Below are 17,174 nucleotides of genomic sequence, written 5' to 3'. Positions count from 1 at the left end.
TCGAAAAGTTACCAAGGAGAGCTTCAAAATTGCAGCACTTCACAATAAACACAAGAAATACCTGATGGAATAATGTTTATACACGGTTTAGCAAAAAGAGAATACAAGAATCAGTTTAAAAAGCAGATAAAATAATTTCAAAATATAACTTTTTCATTGCTCTCAGCAAGTCCTGCAAGTTCTTTATGTAATGTGAAATACCATTCCATACCTTCGCTCCAACGTACTGTAGCAGTCGTTTACCATAGGTGTTTTTTATTGGTGGGATATTTAAGTTACTAAAAGTTTGGTTCCTAGTGTCTTGTTGTGGGGTGCAGAGTAACGAAATAGGGAATGGCTCGTTGTATCTTATAACATTGTTAATACATGTGGCTATCGCAATTCCTGTATTAAATCAAAAGGCAAAATTTTTAGCATAGAAAACAGGGGTTTGCTTGGTTCATAGTGTCGTGAGAAAGTTACCATACATATAGCTCATTTTTGCAACTGTCGCACTGGTTCAAGGTAGGAGTTATATGTCGAACCCCAGGATTCTACACGGTTCAGTAGGTGGCAGTTCACTAGAATAAAGTATAAAATGGCGAGGATGACATTAAAGCCCAGCCTATTAAAGCAGTTTCTCCCATAATCTGTGGCCCCATGGTACACATTTGTAACCGTATATTATCAAGTGGAATTTTTCCTAAGACAATGAAAATTGCTTGTGTCACTGTAATCTTTAAGGGTCGAAAGCACAATGACTTGAATAATTATAGACCAATTTCGGTATTGCCGGTATTTTCCAAAGTGGCTGAACGTATTATATATAAGCGTCTAAATAGTTTTTTTCTGGATAAAGGCATTATCTCGGATAAGCAATATGGTTTTCAGAAGAATAAATCGACCGAAATGGCATTATTAAGAGTCCGAGATACAATTATAAAAAACATAGAAGAAAAAAACTTTACCATTGGTATATTCCTAGACTTTCGCAAGGCTTTTGATAGCATAAAAGATAATGTATTACTAGAGAAACTCCAAGTATATGGCATTAGAGGCATACCATTAGAACTTATGCATAGCTACTTTGAATCTAGATTTCAGTACACTTCCTTGAAAGGGTACAGTTCTGAAAAGAGCATGATTAAATATGGGGTACCACAAGGCTCCAATTTAGGGCCATTTTTATTTACATAAATGACCTAACATTCCATTGACAGAGGAAATCGTACTGTACGCTGATGACACTAATGTCTTTTTTCCGGAGCAGACCTGCACGAACTAGAAGTTACCGCAACCCATTGGTTACAAGAACTTAGTGAGTGGCTCTATCTAAATAAACTTGACTTAAATGCAAAAAAAAAAAAGCGAAATTTACAGTTTTTTATTCCAAGAATAAGCAAACAGGTTACGACGTAAAACTTTTTATTCTGGATCGCAACTTGAACATGTCTCAAGCCATTTGTTTCTGGGTGTTACATTTCACAAAAACCTAAGCTGGACAGAGCACATAAATAAGGTACGCACTAAGGTTGCACGAACTGTTGGCTTGCTACAACGGATCCGATGCTTTGTGCCTATCAGGCTTCTCATACTTTTTCGTTTGTGTACTCGCATCTTAGCTACTGCCTCTTAGTATGGGGAAACAGTAATAAGACAGATATAGAAAAATTGGTACTACTGCAACGGCGAGCTGTTCGGTTGCTGAACTTCTCGAAACAATACATAGGATCTTCTATACTAATGATGCGCTACAACATTCCTAATATTAGAGACTCTTACAAAACAAAGATCTGCATACGGCTATTCAAGGAGATCTCCAGCAACAGGGAACTATTTTCAACTCTTTACCTGAGTAGGGACACAGGATACAACCTACATCACACATCAATAATAAAGAAACCAAGGACAAAATATGGCACGCAAACGATCGAATATGAAACTATGTCTTTATGTAATACGCACCCTAACATTGTTGATGAAGCTATAAATTCTAGAACAATTTGCAAATTTAAACATGCAATACAAAACATAATATTTTCTGATCACAGTGTGTTTAATGAATGTTAATAAAGTTTATTTGTTTAATGTCAATAGTAATGTTATTAATGTTCTATTCTGGATGTATAACTTTTGTCAATAACACAATGTTCTTATTTTTGCTGTGCTGTATTTATTTAGTTAATTGCTATTTGACAAACGGTTGATACTTTTCAATGTGTTTAAAATTTTGCTGTACATAGTTCTGAAGTTTTGTGTCTTAGTAGTTGTACTTTGTTTTATCCGTTGACTGCTACTTCTGCTGCTCCAGCGGGGTAAAGGCCTTAGTCAGGAGGATTACGCCCGCATTTTGCCTTACCTTGTGGGCAAACCTTGTATTTATGTTGCCCAAATAAAATGAAAAAAAAAAAGAAAATACGGAGTATTGAAACGTCAAAGTATTCACGAGCTTGCACAAGGGCATAACAACTTGAGGCTAATTTAGAGCAGACAGCACCTAGCTGAAACTGCCAATTTAAGCAGCTGTCTAGAAGGACACCAAGGTAGGAGAACGAGTCAGTATGATCGAGGTGGCAATTATTAATGCGTAGTATTATATCATTAAGTGGAGTAGTATTATTTCGGGAATGGAATACCATGCATTTAGGTTTATTAGGATTAATGGTAAGCTCGTTAGCAGTAAACCAATCAGCAATTTTGGCTAGTTCAGTATTCCTTTTTTTCTATATCTGAAATATTTTCACCAGTAATAATATGGGCAATGTCAGCATACATGAGCATTTCGGCAGTGGTTAGTACTTGTGGTCAGCCATTTATGTATAGCAAGTAAAGCAATGGACCTAATACCAAACCTTGTGGCACACCTGTTCGTATGGACTGAAGGGAAGAAGTAATGTTGCTAATTGTTATCATTTGTTGACGACCTTTGGTAACTCTCTAAGAAATACCATATAGTGTTGCGGAAGCCATATTTACGTAATTTGTAAAGTAAGATTTCGATGTCTGCAGTGTCAAATGCTTCCTTGAGATCAAGAAAAACTGCTACAGTGAATTTGTTATTTTGAAGGATGGTATTTAAAGTTTGACTCAGTGTCAGCACAGCTGTGTTTGTAGAACGCATTGGTCGGAACCCATGTTGATGTGGACATAACACATGATATTTGTCCAAAAATAAATGCATGTGTTTTGCGGTTATTTTTTCAAAAGTATTGTTAAGGACACTCAGTACAGATATTGTGCGGTAGCAAGAAGGGTCGGACCTTTCTCCCTTTTTATAAATAGGGGTAAATTTGGCTATTTTAAATGTTAATGGATATATTGGATGGATGGAGTGAGGGGTTGAATAGATCGCATAGCATGTGTCCGAATATATCAATATTATCTTTTATAATGTGCGCTGGAATCTCGTCTGGGGCCGGCGCATTAGTCATTACCAGCTTACTCACAACAGACAGAATTTCATAAAGCTCTATATGATTTATAACGAAACTATTGGTCGTGGAAATAGGTTCATAAAAAGCTTTGCTAGGACGAGGCAGCGTTTTATCCAGTGAGGGACCAACATTTGTAAAGTAAGTGTTGAAGTCATTGACAGTATTCTCGGTAACATTATTAGGTACAATTTTTTCATTGCAAGGACGTCCTGTTGCTTCATTGATTATTTGCCAAGTTTTCCGAGAATTACCAGCAGCTTGCTCAATAAGGTTAGGGTAATAGTATTTTTTTACATTTATGCAACATAGCTACAGATTTATTACGGGCAGTTTTGTACTCAATTAGAAGATGGGCATTATGCTTATCATGTTTCCATTTATGATACCAATAGTTCTTTTCCTTAAGCATATTTTATAAATTCATAGTCATTCAGGGGCAAATTGGCATCATACGTACGCTCATTGATTATAGTTTTGGAGTTTTTAACGGAGTCTGTAATAACATTAATTAGCAAATTCTTGGTCTACGTCGTCGTGATAAACCTCATGCCAACTTATTGAATGTAAAAAATTATGAACCTTTTATAATCAATTCTGTAAGTTGTTCTGTGGCCAGCATGGCATAGCATAGGCGCTTGTTCTAACGTGACAAAGGTTGGTATGTGATCGGTGACAGGCTCATCAAAAACGCCTGCTGTCATGTCAGTAGGAATATTAGTGAGCACACGATCTAAAATGGTCTCTGATGTGCAAGTCACCCACGTAGGCATAGTGATTAAATTGTGAAAATTATATGATTTTGTTAGGTAAGTGTGTTCTTTGTGGCTAGCACTCAAGACATCAATGTTTAGGCCGCCATGAATTACAACTTGAGTACAACCAGTCCTTGTCAAGGCTGAAATAATTTCCTCAAGTTTGACAAGAAAACAGCTAGTGGCTGTGTTTGGCGGGCCGATAAATCACACCGACAACAACAGTCGATTTGATCTGTAGAAAGAGTGCTTCAATATACTGACACGTGTATTTGCTTATCGTTATCAAGCGACCACGTTTCACCACCTAATAAATGTTATTGCACAGCGCAGGACGCACCTGCATGTATCAGAAGTTTCTGGAATGTTATTGATGGTTCCATCCGCTGTCTGTCACCAAACCTTGTGTAATCTGATTGTATGCATGCACTACTCGAATAGGGCATAACTTTATGGAAGACACGCGGGTCCCAGCGATTACTCTGGGGCATTCGATGACTAATGTATAAAAGCCGACGCGCTTGACCCGCTGATCAGATTTTTGACTATCGCCGATTGTGTTCGCCGCTATTGCTGTCCTTTGAGTGCAACTTGCTTTTGTGGGCACAAGTTCGCCCAATAAAACGCTAGCTTCGCCATTCACCGTTTTGCTTTCTTCACCATCACTACCACGTGACAATACGTTATGCTGCATGTGAATTCAGATGGCATAGATAAGGGGAGTTTGTTCTTGATGAAAAGAGCAACGCCTCCACCGCGGAAATTAGATGCATGTGTCTTAGATATCACTTTATAGCCAGGTATGGTGACTGTTTCTTCTTTTCTCTGCAAGATGTAGAGTTTAAGTTCGTCAAAGTTATGACCTCGTTGGTTGAAATGCTCAGTGACGGCTTTGGGAAGCTTTTTAGCTGTGTCTGCGGGATGTCCGTTTAACTTGACATTCGTTGATGGTCCCATTTCACCGATATATTGTTTCTTACGGAAGGAACATTCAAGCATATAAATGACATTCGAACTTGTGCAAGTAAAGCTAGTTTTCACTTTGTGTGCATAACTATTTGCGGTGCCTTTAATTTTAATGTCACCTTGAAGGTGCCTGCAGGTTTTGCACCTGGGGCAACAACATGCTTTTGTTACGAGGGAATGATGTTGGCTGACTTTAGCGTGCACCAACAAGTTTTCTTTTGTGGCTACAGGTAACCCCTGGGACATTCTGGAACCCTTTTCTCAAATGCTTGTTGCTTAATAATGTTGGGTGGTGTTTTCGTAGGATGTTGTTATGTTAGAAACATTGTTATTTGTGAAGATTCATTGAGCCACGGTTAGGGCTATAGTATTCAGGCAGCATCTTGGAGCTCCAGAGCTACAGCTGGAACAGACAGCTCGATCAGAGAGATTAATAATATGAGGGGTTAGTGTCATCTTGATGGTGTTTTCGCAGGATCGATATGCTGTTATAAGAAAGTGGGCAAGCTATCTGCATTCATCGGCATGCTGTGAGCTTGAGAGAGAAGGACACATTCTGAAGATTCGGACAAGTAGGGCCTAGTTGTAGAGATTGTGCAGGAAAGTTCGCAGCCGTATGGTAGGAAAAGCAGAGAGATACTCGTCTTAAGTCTAATGGCAATGTTATAGACTCGTCTAACAAACGGAAGCATGATGTCCCTGTTGAAATGTTGGAATGGTCTTGTGTGACGTATGTGCCCTCGTGCCACCAGAAGTGTTGCTGAAATGCTCTGTGAGCCTGTTAATCTTTTGGTGGTATGTGTTCTTAGCACAGTAGCTGAGTAGACGATCTGATTCCTTGTGAAGCAGTGAGATAGCTTTGAATTGAAAAGCACACTAAGCAGTTTGTAAGATTCCGTAACAAAGAGTGAAGTGGTATAATTCAAATGATGTGACGTCTTGGGCAGGCAGTCAACTGTATCAATAATTCACTGGTTGCCTGTAATGGTGTAGGGCGGTTGATCACAAATATTGATTCGTACATAATCAAAGGGGTTGGTCAGACGAGAAAGCGGCAGAAACTAAGTTTCTAGAACCACATTGCGGCAGTGACATTCGAGACAAGACGCGTGTACTTGCAAACATGCTTATACAAACCAGGCCAGTAATATCGAAGCTGAAGGTGGGTAGAGGTCTTAAATGCACCACCATGATGTACATATGGGATTGTCCTGTAACAATGTGCATAGAAATCTTCCCTAAGATTTGATATAAGCGCAAGCTATGGCTGATCTTTGAGGACGTAGTTGCAGTGGTAGAGGAATCGGCCACAAACAATAAAATTGTGTTCCTATTGTGTTTGCATCCTGCATGCTGGGACTATTTTTGCATATGTGAGAAACTCCAAAAGGGAGGTAACCCAGGCGTCTTCACTCTGCCCAGAGTGCATGTTGTCAATGGCAACTGCTGGAAAGCAAAACTGAAGAAGCCAAGACTGTCCTTACAATATATATTTCTTCATTACAGCACATATTAAAGTGCATTCCTATGAATAACCATCAGTTGGAAGACAGAATTGGTTAGGGATGTGTCATCTGCAGTGTGAAAGTGGAAGAGCGGAGGATTATTAAGCCTATTTTGATGTGATGTAGGATTTTCATTTGCTCTTGAGCAGAGGAAGGTGAAAGGTCTGAGGCTGACATGTGGTTCTTGGCAAACTTCTCTAACAAATGCATGTATGCCTCGCTGTGGTGCAGTGTCTGCCAAAGGTGTGCAAGTTCCATGTATTAAGGACGTGTGTGTGCACCAAGGTATCCTGGTGCATTGCTCAAAAGCTTGGGGGGCTCCCTCTTTGGAACATTGTCGGAAGAGAACTCTGGCATCCGCTTCCTGAATCATTGGCATTCGGGTGAACTTTTCTTCAACTGCAAGGCTTTCTTTTTGAGAAACCTGTATGGGTTTCATTTGCAGCTTTGTGCTGCAATTCGGGTGGATGCAAATTTTTTTCGTTTCATATACTTTCCTTCACCTTGCGGGCTTCCGCAGAACTGATTTGCCATATAACGATTTAGCTCCGAGAAAACATCTTAATTTGTAAGCCATGACCTCATTTTATGCTAAGCCACATTCAAGACAGGTCGTAGTTTCCAAAGCCTATAATTCCCGTGGTGCCACCTACGCCAATGTACTTCGTCTCGTAATGAGCAGGCAACATTGCAGAAACCATGCAAGTAGTGCGGTCAAGGAAGTCCTGCTCTACGCAGATTGCAGTGCAGTTGCTCTTGAGCTGCGGCGCTTTCAAGGTAACCCCTGGGTAACCCCAAAATATTAGAACATGTCATATTTACTCACTTAGTTAACTTCTTGGAGTCGAATAACTTTTTTCATCCATCCCAGCATGGTTTTCGTAAACATTTTTCTTGTGAAACACAGCTACTAACATTTACTAATGACCTTCACGCGTTCCTTGACGGCCTCATCACTGATTGCATATACTTGGATTTTGCGAAAGCCTTTGATAGTGTAAACCATGAGCTCCTTATACTAAAACTAACCAGCCTAAACATTGACCCTTTAGTACTGCACTGGATACGCGACTTTCTAACCGGACTCAATTCGTCACGGTGAATGGAACCGATTCCATGGAGGCACCTGTTTCCTCCGGAGTGCCATAGGGTTCAGTTTTAGGCCCATTACTATTTTTGATTTATATTAATGATTTACCTACTAGCATCGCTTCTTCTGTCTGTCTTTTTGCTGATGATTGTGTTATCTACCGCAACATTTCTAATTACACTGCCACAATAATCCTTCAAAGTGACCTAAATAATATTTCTGCTTGGTGTCAAACGTGGAAAATGAAGCTTAACATTCTTAAATGTAAATCAATGAGAGTATCGCGTAATAACATGCCTTGCCCAAACTACCTTCTTCACAGCACGGCGTTAGAATCCGTAACTACCTATAAATACCTCGGTGTACATATTACTAATGACCTTTCCTGGAAGTACCACATCGAGCACGTAACATCAAAGGCCAATCGCATGCTTGGTTACCTGAAAAGAAACTTCTCTCTCGCATCTTCATCACTCAAGCGACAGTTATATATCACTTATGTCCGATCTAATCTCGAATATGCATCGTCAATCTGGGACCCTGGCCTTGCAACTCTTACCAATAACTTGGAGGCAATGCAGAATCGCTCAGCACGTTTTATCCTAAGTAACTATCATCGAACTTCCAGCGTAACTAACATGAAATCGATACTTAATCTGCCCCCGCTTGCACATAGACGGAAACTATCTAGACTTGCATTGTTTCATAAGATCTACCATCATAATCATGTTCTTAGGACCCGTCTGATTAAACCGCCTAATTTTGTTTCATCTCGACTTGATCACAACCATAAAGTCCATGTCCCTCACCAAAACACTGCAACATACTCGCACTCTTTCCTGCCCAAAACCAGCCTCGACTGGAACAATCTTCCCGCCTCATTAGTTAACATTACCAACTGTGACCATTTTCGTGAAGCTCTTTCCAGCGGAATTTAACGCATTCCAACATTTTTTTTACTTCTCTTTGTTGGTTGGAAACTTCATCTTTTAGTGTCTCAATCGGTTGCAATGGTATGTTCTTGCCGTAATCATTGTACAAGCCTTGCATGACAGTGTGAATTGTCGTTATAAGAAATTACATTCGTTCCCATTTTTTAAAATTTTTTAATTGTGTATGTGCAAATAACTGTATTTATGTTGAATGATTGACCCCCTCCCCTCTATAATGCTTGTATGCCTTGAGGGTACAATAAATAAATAAATAAATAAACTGCTTCATATATTGCAACCGAAAACTCGTAGACACGGGCTTATGCTGAATTGCATGCTATTTGTGCACCTTTTCTGTTTCCCGCATATACTGTGTTTCAGTTATGAGAGCAATTGAGCTTGTTTGGTTCTAAATAAGTTCAGACCTTCGACACATTGCATGTAATGAATACGCCATATTGTCACGTGGTGGTGACATTGAAGAACACAGTAGCAATACTGTGAAAGACAAAACTAACTTTTATTGGGCGAACCTGTGCCCATAAAAACAGGCTACACTTATAGCACAACGATAGCGGCAAACACGGTTGGCGATTGTTGAAAATCTGCTCTGCGGGTCAAGCGCGTCGGCTTTTATACAGTCAACAACCAATTTTTCAGACCCTCTAGGGAACGTAAAAACGTCCGAAAATTCAGGCAGTCCGAAAAAATGAATGCATGCAAAAAAACTCACTTTTTCTTTTTTTATCGGATCTTGAGGTAAAGGGCAAAGTACCAGGCTTCCGAAACCCTGCCAAAGCATCAGTGAAGTGGCTATAAAAAGAGGCGTTCAAAAACTGTGTATGCAGCCGACTGCCGGTTTATTATGTACATTGCATCGTCGGGCAGCCGGTGTTATTGCTGCAGTGGCTTAAAGAACTTGTTGATTGTTGTTTGGACGGCGTTCCGGTTGCATGCGATCACATTCGCCTCGATCTGAGCAAGGGTAATGTCAGCACTGTACACCGATGAAAGAGTCAACAGTGCACGCGTCAACTCTGTGCTTGTAGTCGGCGCAGACATTGGCTCCTCATTTTCAACATCAGAGTCTTTTGAATCCCTCACAACCTGACGGACTATTTCCTCGTCAGTCAGTTCTGCGCAGAAGTCGAGATCGTTGTCAGCGTCAACAAACTGTTCGAAAGTTATTTCCGTGGGTATGGAAACCCCAGCAGAGCGGAGGTCGTTGATCACGTCGTCCATGGGCGCCGAACTCCTTGCTCACGCCAGCCTGGGATCGGCCGCTCACGACTTGCTTAATAATGGCAGCTTTCTTCTCCATCGTTAACCGACGGTACTGCTTTCCGCGCTTCGATGCCATCGGCGAGGACGACGAAGACGGAGTGGGGGCCATCGAAGGCAAGCGAAATCCTCAAGTTGCGAACAGTGGAGCTCGCTGATGAGCGTCGAAGCACGTAGGCCTAGCGTCGCAGAGCACACTTGAACAGCACAACCACACACCACGCTAGCCAAAACATGGCCGGCGTAAACAAACGAAATGGCGCCGCTCCGGAAACTCCGCCGGAGGCGGAAGTGCAGCGATAAACATAGCCAGCGTGGCCAGACCAAATCGGTGTGTGGCGGCTAGATTCGGCTAGTTGTGGTTCAAAACGGTGATATGCTTCAGCTGCAAGTCGATTTCCTTCGCAAGGGCGCTGCGCGAGGAGCCAAAGAACCTTCCGTCGCGTCAAAAAGTCCGGAAAATTAGACGGCGGGTGGTTCGAGCGTCTGAAACTTCAGATGTCCTTATACATTGATTCTATGGGGCTCGTGGCGGTGCCGCGAAGACGTCCGAAATATCAGGCATGTCCGAAAATTTGGGCGTCCGAAAATTCAGTCGTTGACTGTACATCCGTCGTCGAATGTTCCAGAGTAATCGCAGGGACCCAGGTGCCTTCCACAAAATTCTACATAATTCGCGTCGCGAACACATGCGATCAGACTATACAAGGTTCAGTCACAGACAGCAGATGGAAGCATTGATAACATTCCACAAACTTCCGATACATGCAGGCACGTCCTGCGCTGTACGATAACATTTGTTAGGTGGTAAAACGTGTCGGCCGATAAAGACAAACAAGTACATGTGTCAATACCCCCCTTTTAAAGAGCATCGACCTGATGCTGCAAACGAAAGTAATAAAAAGCACTCGTAGCAAAGAAAACAACAAAATAAGGAAGTTCGTCAGCGTGCGTAAAAGGGCTTCAGGTGCACTACATGGACCACTTCAGATCGTGCCCGGCGCCACTGTGACTGCGAAATGCCGTCTGGCACGACCTCATAGTCCAGTTCGCCAACACGTCGGATGACCTTGTAGGGTCCAAAATAGCATCGGAGTAGTTTCTCACTCCTCGTCGGCATATCAGGGTCCATGCCCAAACACGGTCGCCGGGCTGGTACTCGACGAAGAGTCGTCAGAGGTTGTAGTGTTGGCTGTCGGCCTTCTGCTGGTTCTTGATCCGCAGGCAGGCGACCTGTCAGGCTTCTTCGGCGCGCTGGAGATAGGTAGCGACGTCAAGATTTTCTTCGTCAGTGACATGCGGCAGCATGGCATCGAGCGCCGTCGTCGAGTTCCTGCCGTAAACCAGCTTGAATGGCGTGATCTGTGTTGTTTCTTGCACCGCCATGTTGTAAGCGAATGTTATGTACGGCAGGACCGCATCCCATGTCTTGTGCTTGACGTCGACGTACATTGCAAGCATGTCGGCGAGGGTATTGTTCAGGCGCTCCGCGAGACCATTCGTCTGCGGATGGTAAGCAGTTGTCCTCCGGTGACTTGTCTGGCTGTATTGCAGAATGGCTTGCATGAGCTCTGCTGTAAAAGCCGTTCCTCTGTCGGTGATGAGGACTTCTGGAGCACCATGTCGCAGCAGGATGTTCTCGACGAAAAATTTCGCCACTTCGGCTGCGCTGCCTTTCGGTAGACCTTTAGTTTCAGCGAAGCGGGTGAGATAGTCTGTCGCCACGACGATCCACTTATTTCCGGAAGTTGATGTCGGAAACGGTCCCAACAAGTCCATCCTGATCTGCTGAAAAGGTCGGTAAGGAGGCTTGATCGGCTCTAGTAGTCCCGCTGGCCTTGTCGGTGGTGTCTTGCGTCGCTGGCAGTCTCGGCATGTCTTGACATAACGGACGACGTCGGCTGTTAGGCGCGGCCAGTCATACCTTTCTTATATCCTCGCTAGCGTCCGGGAGAAGCCGAGGTGCCCGGCGGTCGGATTGTCATGTAGGGCACCCAGTACTTCTGGACGCAGCGCCGATAGAACAACAAGAAGGTAGTTGGCGCGGACTGGTGAGAAGTTTTTCACGAGTAGATTGTTTTCAAGCGTGAAGGAAGATAATCCGCGCTTAAATGCCCTGGAGACAACGTCGGTGTGCCCTTCCAAATATTCGACAAGGCCTTTTAGCTCCGGGTCTGCCCGTTGCTGTTCAGTGAAGTCTTCCGCGCCACATACCCAGCACCTCCACCAGATGTCACGTGGTGATGACGTTGAAGAATACAGTAGCAATACTGTGAAAGACACAACTAACTTTTATTGGGCGAACCTGTGCCCACAAAAACAGGTTACACTTATAGAACGATAGCGGCGAACACGGTCAGCGATCGTCAAAAATCTGATCCGCTGGTCAAGCGCATCGGCTTTTATACACCCGTCGTCGAATGTTCCAGAGTAATCGCTTGGACCCGCGTGCCTTCCACAAACTTTACATAATTCGCGTCGCGAACACATGCGATCAGACTATACAAGGTTCGGTCACAGACAGTGGATGGAAGCATCGATAACATTCCACAAACTTCCAATACATGTAGGCACGTCCTGCGCTTTCACCGCCTAACATTTGTTAGGCGGTGAAACGTGTCGGCCGATAAAGACAAAGAAGTACACGTGTCAATATTCTGAAATATAAGATTTGCTCCCACACGCATGGTGTGGGCATCTTTCATATGGGACGAACTATTTTTGGCCACTAGTGCGAACAGTGAAAGACGTCACTCTCTCACCTACATAGCGTTGCCTGCTATGCATGGAACGAAGCATAGGGAATACTAAGAAACTGCACGTCTTGCTCAGTGTTGCCTTCTCGCTCTTGTGACAGTCCACATCACAAGTGATCAGCATTGATTCTTTATCACTGTTAAAGATGCGTCTTTTTTGGGCCACATTTGGGAGAACAGTGGGTGCACTTCGCATCAATGCAGGCTGTCAAGTCAAAGGTACAACCCTTCTGGGAACAGGATTGTTCCGCCAGAGCATTCAGCAATTCGTCTCAAGCTAATTTTTTACTGCAGAGAGAATTCATTGTATCTTGGCTTTTTTAAAAATGAGGTAGGAATAGAGCTTGTGGGTTAAGCCCTTTTTTGCCGATATCATCAAATTGAAATTGACCTTTGGTATTGCACTGTGATTAAGAATGCAACAATGAACTAATGCCGTTACCTTGTGTGTGTAGAAACTAACTTTTTTGCATGATTTGTGATTGCCGCCATAGTTTTGTTCAAAGGCCTTTAGGGCAATGCCTGGAAGAACAACAGGTGCATTGAGCATCAATGCAGATTGTTCAGCTTCCAGGTCATTTTCATTTCAGGCTATAGTTTCGTAGTTTTTCTTGTTTTTTTTTTTTACTTGTTGGTTGCATTTCGTGAACTTAATTTTTTTCGTGTCACTTTCATCACCTTAGTGCACATGGTGTGAAAAAGAAAGTATGGTGCTCTTGTTGTTATTACCTGTATTAACCACTCTCAGTGTACCAATAGATATTTTGTTGTATATATGTTCCTTGCTTTGAATAAAGGCACTAGCTGCTAGTCAGGTATTCACAATCTTATTTCATACCTGCTGTATACTTTATCCTGCGTCACGAAGCAGGCAAACTCATACAAGATCCCCGTCACTGTTGTTTTAGCTTGTGATGAGACAGTTATGTCTGACTGTGCATGGGAAGCTTGAAATGTTGGCTTGCTCAGAACATGGAAACGCTGATAAATACAACATTGAAATTTTTCATTTGCTCATGCAAACGAGGTGCCGTTATGTGTGTACTGCAGGGCAAAGGCTCCCGGAATATCTTTCTCTCGGTGATCTCTGATTGTTGCTGTCTTGCATCAGATAATGCCACCCTTCTGTGCCTGCAAGTATATTAATTTGACTGATCCTTTGACTGTGTTAAGTGACTTGCTTGGCATGCCTTATCTTTGCATATACCTTCACCTTGCATTTGTTGCCATGGCAGATATGTTGCAAAGGGTTAAAGAAAGAGGCTTTCTGACGAAATGTTCGGGCCTCGCTTTAGCTCAGGCCCAACTCCAAAGGCACCTATTCAGGTGCGCATAAAATGCAGAGAAAACCCCTGGGCCGGTTTTAACGAAATTTGTTGCATTTTAAAGAGTAAGTTACTCTAGTGACTGTTGGAAGTGAAATTTTCATTTCGAGCTTCAGTTTTATGACAGATTTGTAACAAACTAAATAAAAAGAAAAGAAACAGAAGCTCAAAGTGTACAAATTTGTCTCTCTGCATCAAAAACGAATATCGAAGTTGTGTGAACTGCAACTGTTAAAGCATCTGGAGGAAATAAATTTGATATAATTTTTATGTTACGTCAATATGTTACAATGTTTACCAGGGCTTTGCAAAACTCCTACTCTCATATTAGTGGTGTACTTAAGTACCATGTATAATATACCAAATTTATCTTCTTTAGATGTACTATTAGGTGCAGTTTACAGAATCGTGATGCCATTTTCCGTGGCCTAGTTACAGAGTTGTAAACTTGATAGTTTGATTTTCTAAAAATTCACAATTCTCAAAGATTTTATTGAAAAGTTGACAACCTAAATAGAAAATTTGCTGTTAACAGTCACTAAATTTGAACTTCTCAAGTTCAACAAGCCTCGTCAAATTTGGTACAGTGTTTGCCACAGAAAACAATTTCTCCTTTCCCATCTACTTGCATAGGAGCCCCCGAGCTAAAGCTTCCCCTTAATGTGTACACACTGGCATCATGGTTTTATTACCCACTGCAGCGGCTGTGGTGTTCCGCTGCATTGCATAATGTCGTTGTTTTGTATTTCCAGGCATTACAACAGCTGCATCCTGACGAAAGCCAAATGCAAAAAAAAAAAATCAGCAGGATTCATCTCACGATGAACGTGGGCAATGAGCGTTGGAGCTATGTCACGAGGCACATTGTTGCCATCGCAGACGCACCAAGGGGCACTCTCGCTGCTAGCCACAACACCGAACGGTACAACGCGACAGTATATCTTGTGGTAACCACTGCAACTCAGTTGGGACTCTGCAGTATGTCCCTGTAGTATCGCTGCTGCCACTTCGTTGCGGTTGCTCTCCATCAGGCGGCTGACAAGGTGGTGTATGTCATGGATGGGGCGCTGTTGCTACAATGTATTGAAGGCTACATACCTCTTGCGCCACCTTGGCGCATACATTCTTGGGGATTGGCAGAAAATGGGCACGCACCATTATCACATACACAGTGACCCAAGTTGTCTGCTAGGCCAGCCAGCAGCAAGTTTGGCCAAACACCCAGTGGCCCAAGCTAGTGGACCACTTGGGCATGCCAAAGAGGTTATATACATACATACTGCTGAGTGGGTAAAGCTCTCAAAGAATCATAAGTGCATTGAAACGCTCATGTAACTAGATGGGCCCTAAAGAACACCAGGCAAACTAATCAAAAGCCCCCTTACCATGGTGTCCCTCATAACCCATTGGGCAGTTTTTGGGCATTGAAACTGGAAAACATAAATTTCAGCAGTTTTATCAGAATGCCATGAACAAGATTGCTCGGGATGGCTGTTCACACTGTTCAACCACACTGTTCCAGGACATTCTTCTGCTGCACTGTTCATGTTGGCAGGAATAAATATAGTGTGAGGAAAGGTTGCTTTACTGCAGAAGCTTGTACGCGTGGCTGCAGGAGAACACAGATGACAACAGGAGCTCTGTAAAGTTTGGCTGATCCTCAGGGCTAGTAGTGGCTTTACCTGACATTCCGAGGCAGTAACACCAAAATTGACATGTTCAGACTAAAAATCTATTTCATTCCATGAGAGGGTGGCCACTCACCTTGCTGGTAAGCTTGAAAACTAACATGTATGACCAACGTGCAGAGGAGAAATTGACATGACACAGACACTTCTTGAGGTGATAGCCAGTCTGCTTTATTGCTGCAGCCCACAAAATCTGTGCTTTCTCGACCCAGAGGCATTCCAGTGAAGAATGGTAGGTTTAATGCTACGATGGTTTGGGTGTAGAACTATATAACAAACGGTTCTTAGATCATAGTAGAATGTATGCCAAGGGGAAAATAAACACAGTCGGATGTGGCAGAGGTTTAGCTTGTGTCAGTATACGATTTTCAGCAGAGGTGGGAGAAACAGAGTTTAATGAAAGTTCAAGATGTCATCCCTACTATATACAGGGCTTGCTACTTCAGAAGCTGTGTTTGAGGTGACGAGGAAAAGAATACTGGAGGCAAAGAAGACAAAGGCAAGAAAAATATAGGAACAAATAAACAACTCAAGCACAGATGACTAACGAAAGCTCAAAGGGTCATAAATATCTCTTTCCTGTATCTGCCCACGTACACTGACTGAAGTATTTTACTGCTAACTTACATTGGTATAGTGCTGACTATGAAGCAGCATGGGCTCAGTATCACCAGGTAGTTTGCACTCATTGCAAACGAGTGATGCAAGACTGGGATAACTGGAGATCACTAGGAGAGGATTTTCTCATGCAGTGGACATAAATGGGAGGATGGCTATAATCTCATGTTAATGTGACTCCGTCGTCATTTCAGCAGCACTTGATGACCCGACTTGTTGTCTTCTTCCAGAGTGAAGCAGGACAAGAAGCCTGCAGAGGTCACAAAGGTACCACTGGAGATGCAATCAAAGACCAGAAGCTTGCTTTTCCTGTAGCTCTTGTAAGCACGGCAAAGCCAGTGTTTGCAGCCAATGTATAGCTTGGGAAACACATCAATGCTTTCATTTGTATTTTTGTCACAATGTACATGTTGTTGTTCAGTGAACTTCACGCTCAGGACATTGATGTTTATGTATGTATGCTAGGCACATATGGAAATGCTGTGTTGATTTGTGTTGTGCCAATAGGAAACCGCAGAGAAGAAAAAAAATGTTGCTTAGTAGCATGTTGAGGTCACTTGATGAGGCAGTGCAGGGTGTCCATGTAGTGCTGTTTCATGTTGTGGTGTTCATTGTTTTAGCACACGGCACATAGCTTTCCTTCCAAGCCGTGCCCCACTAAGTTGTGACCAGTTGCTGTGTGATAAGTTTTATTGTGACATGCTTTTTTGACTGTATGAAAGAAGAAAGAAAAAAAGACACATTTTCAGCGCTAAACTACATCTATTTGGTAAGCTCAAAGTACTTCATGATGATGATGATGAAGTGACAAAAAGCAAGTATTTGTCCAATTTCCCAACGTTATCGCC

The 17,174-nt window shown here is 42.6% G+C and overlaps 1 protein-coding gene across 3 annotated transcripts in view; it reads left to right on the top strand.

Moving 5' to 3' along the window:
- LOC142558250 (zinc finger Y-chromosomal protein-like) overlaps positions 1 to 17,174 on the top strand; it is a 35,082-nt gene that overhangs the window by 2,377 nt on the left and 15,531 nt on the right. Inside the window, exons 2-3 of one of the 3 annotated variants that reach the window (XM_075670410.1) lie at positions 13,746 to 13,828; positions 14,773 to 16,646. The gene's annotated coding sequence lies outside the window, so the exon portion shown is untranslated. Of the gene's footprint in view, positions 1 to 1,311; positions 16,647 to 17,174 lie in introns of those variants that run through there. The other 2 variants (XM_075670411.1, XM_075670409.1) reach the window with 2 other exon arrangements.

The sequence above is a fragment of the Dermacentor variabilis genome, chromosome 9 (assembly GCF_050947875.1).
Source record: "Dermacentor variabilis isolate Ectoservices chromosome 9, ASM5094787v1, whole genome shotgun sequence".
NCBI lineage: Eukaryota > Metazoa > Arthropoda > Arachnida > Ixodida > Ixodidae > Dermacentor > Dermacentor variabilis.
This window is presented reverse-complemented; position numbering and strand designations above follow the sequence as displayed.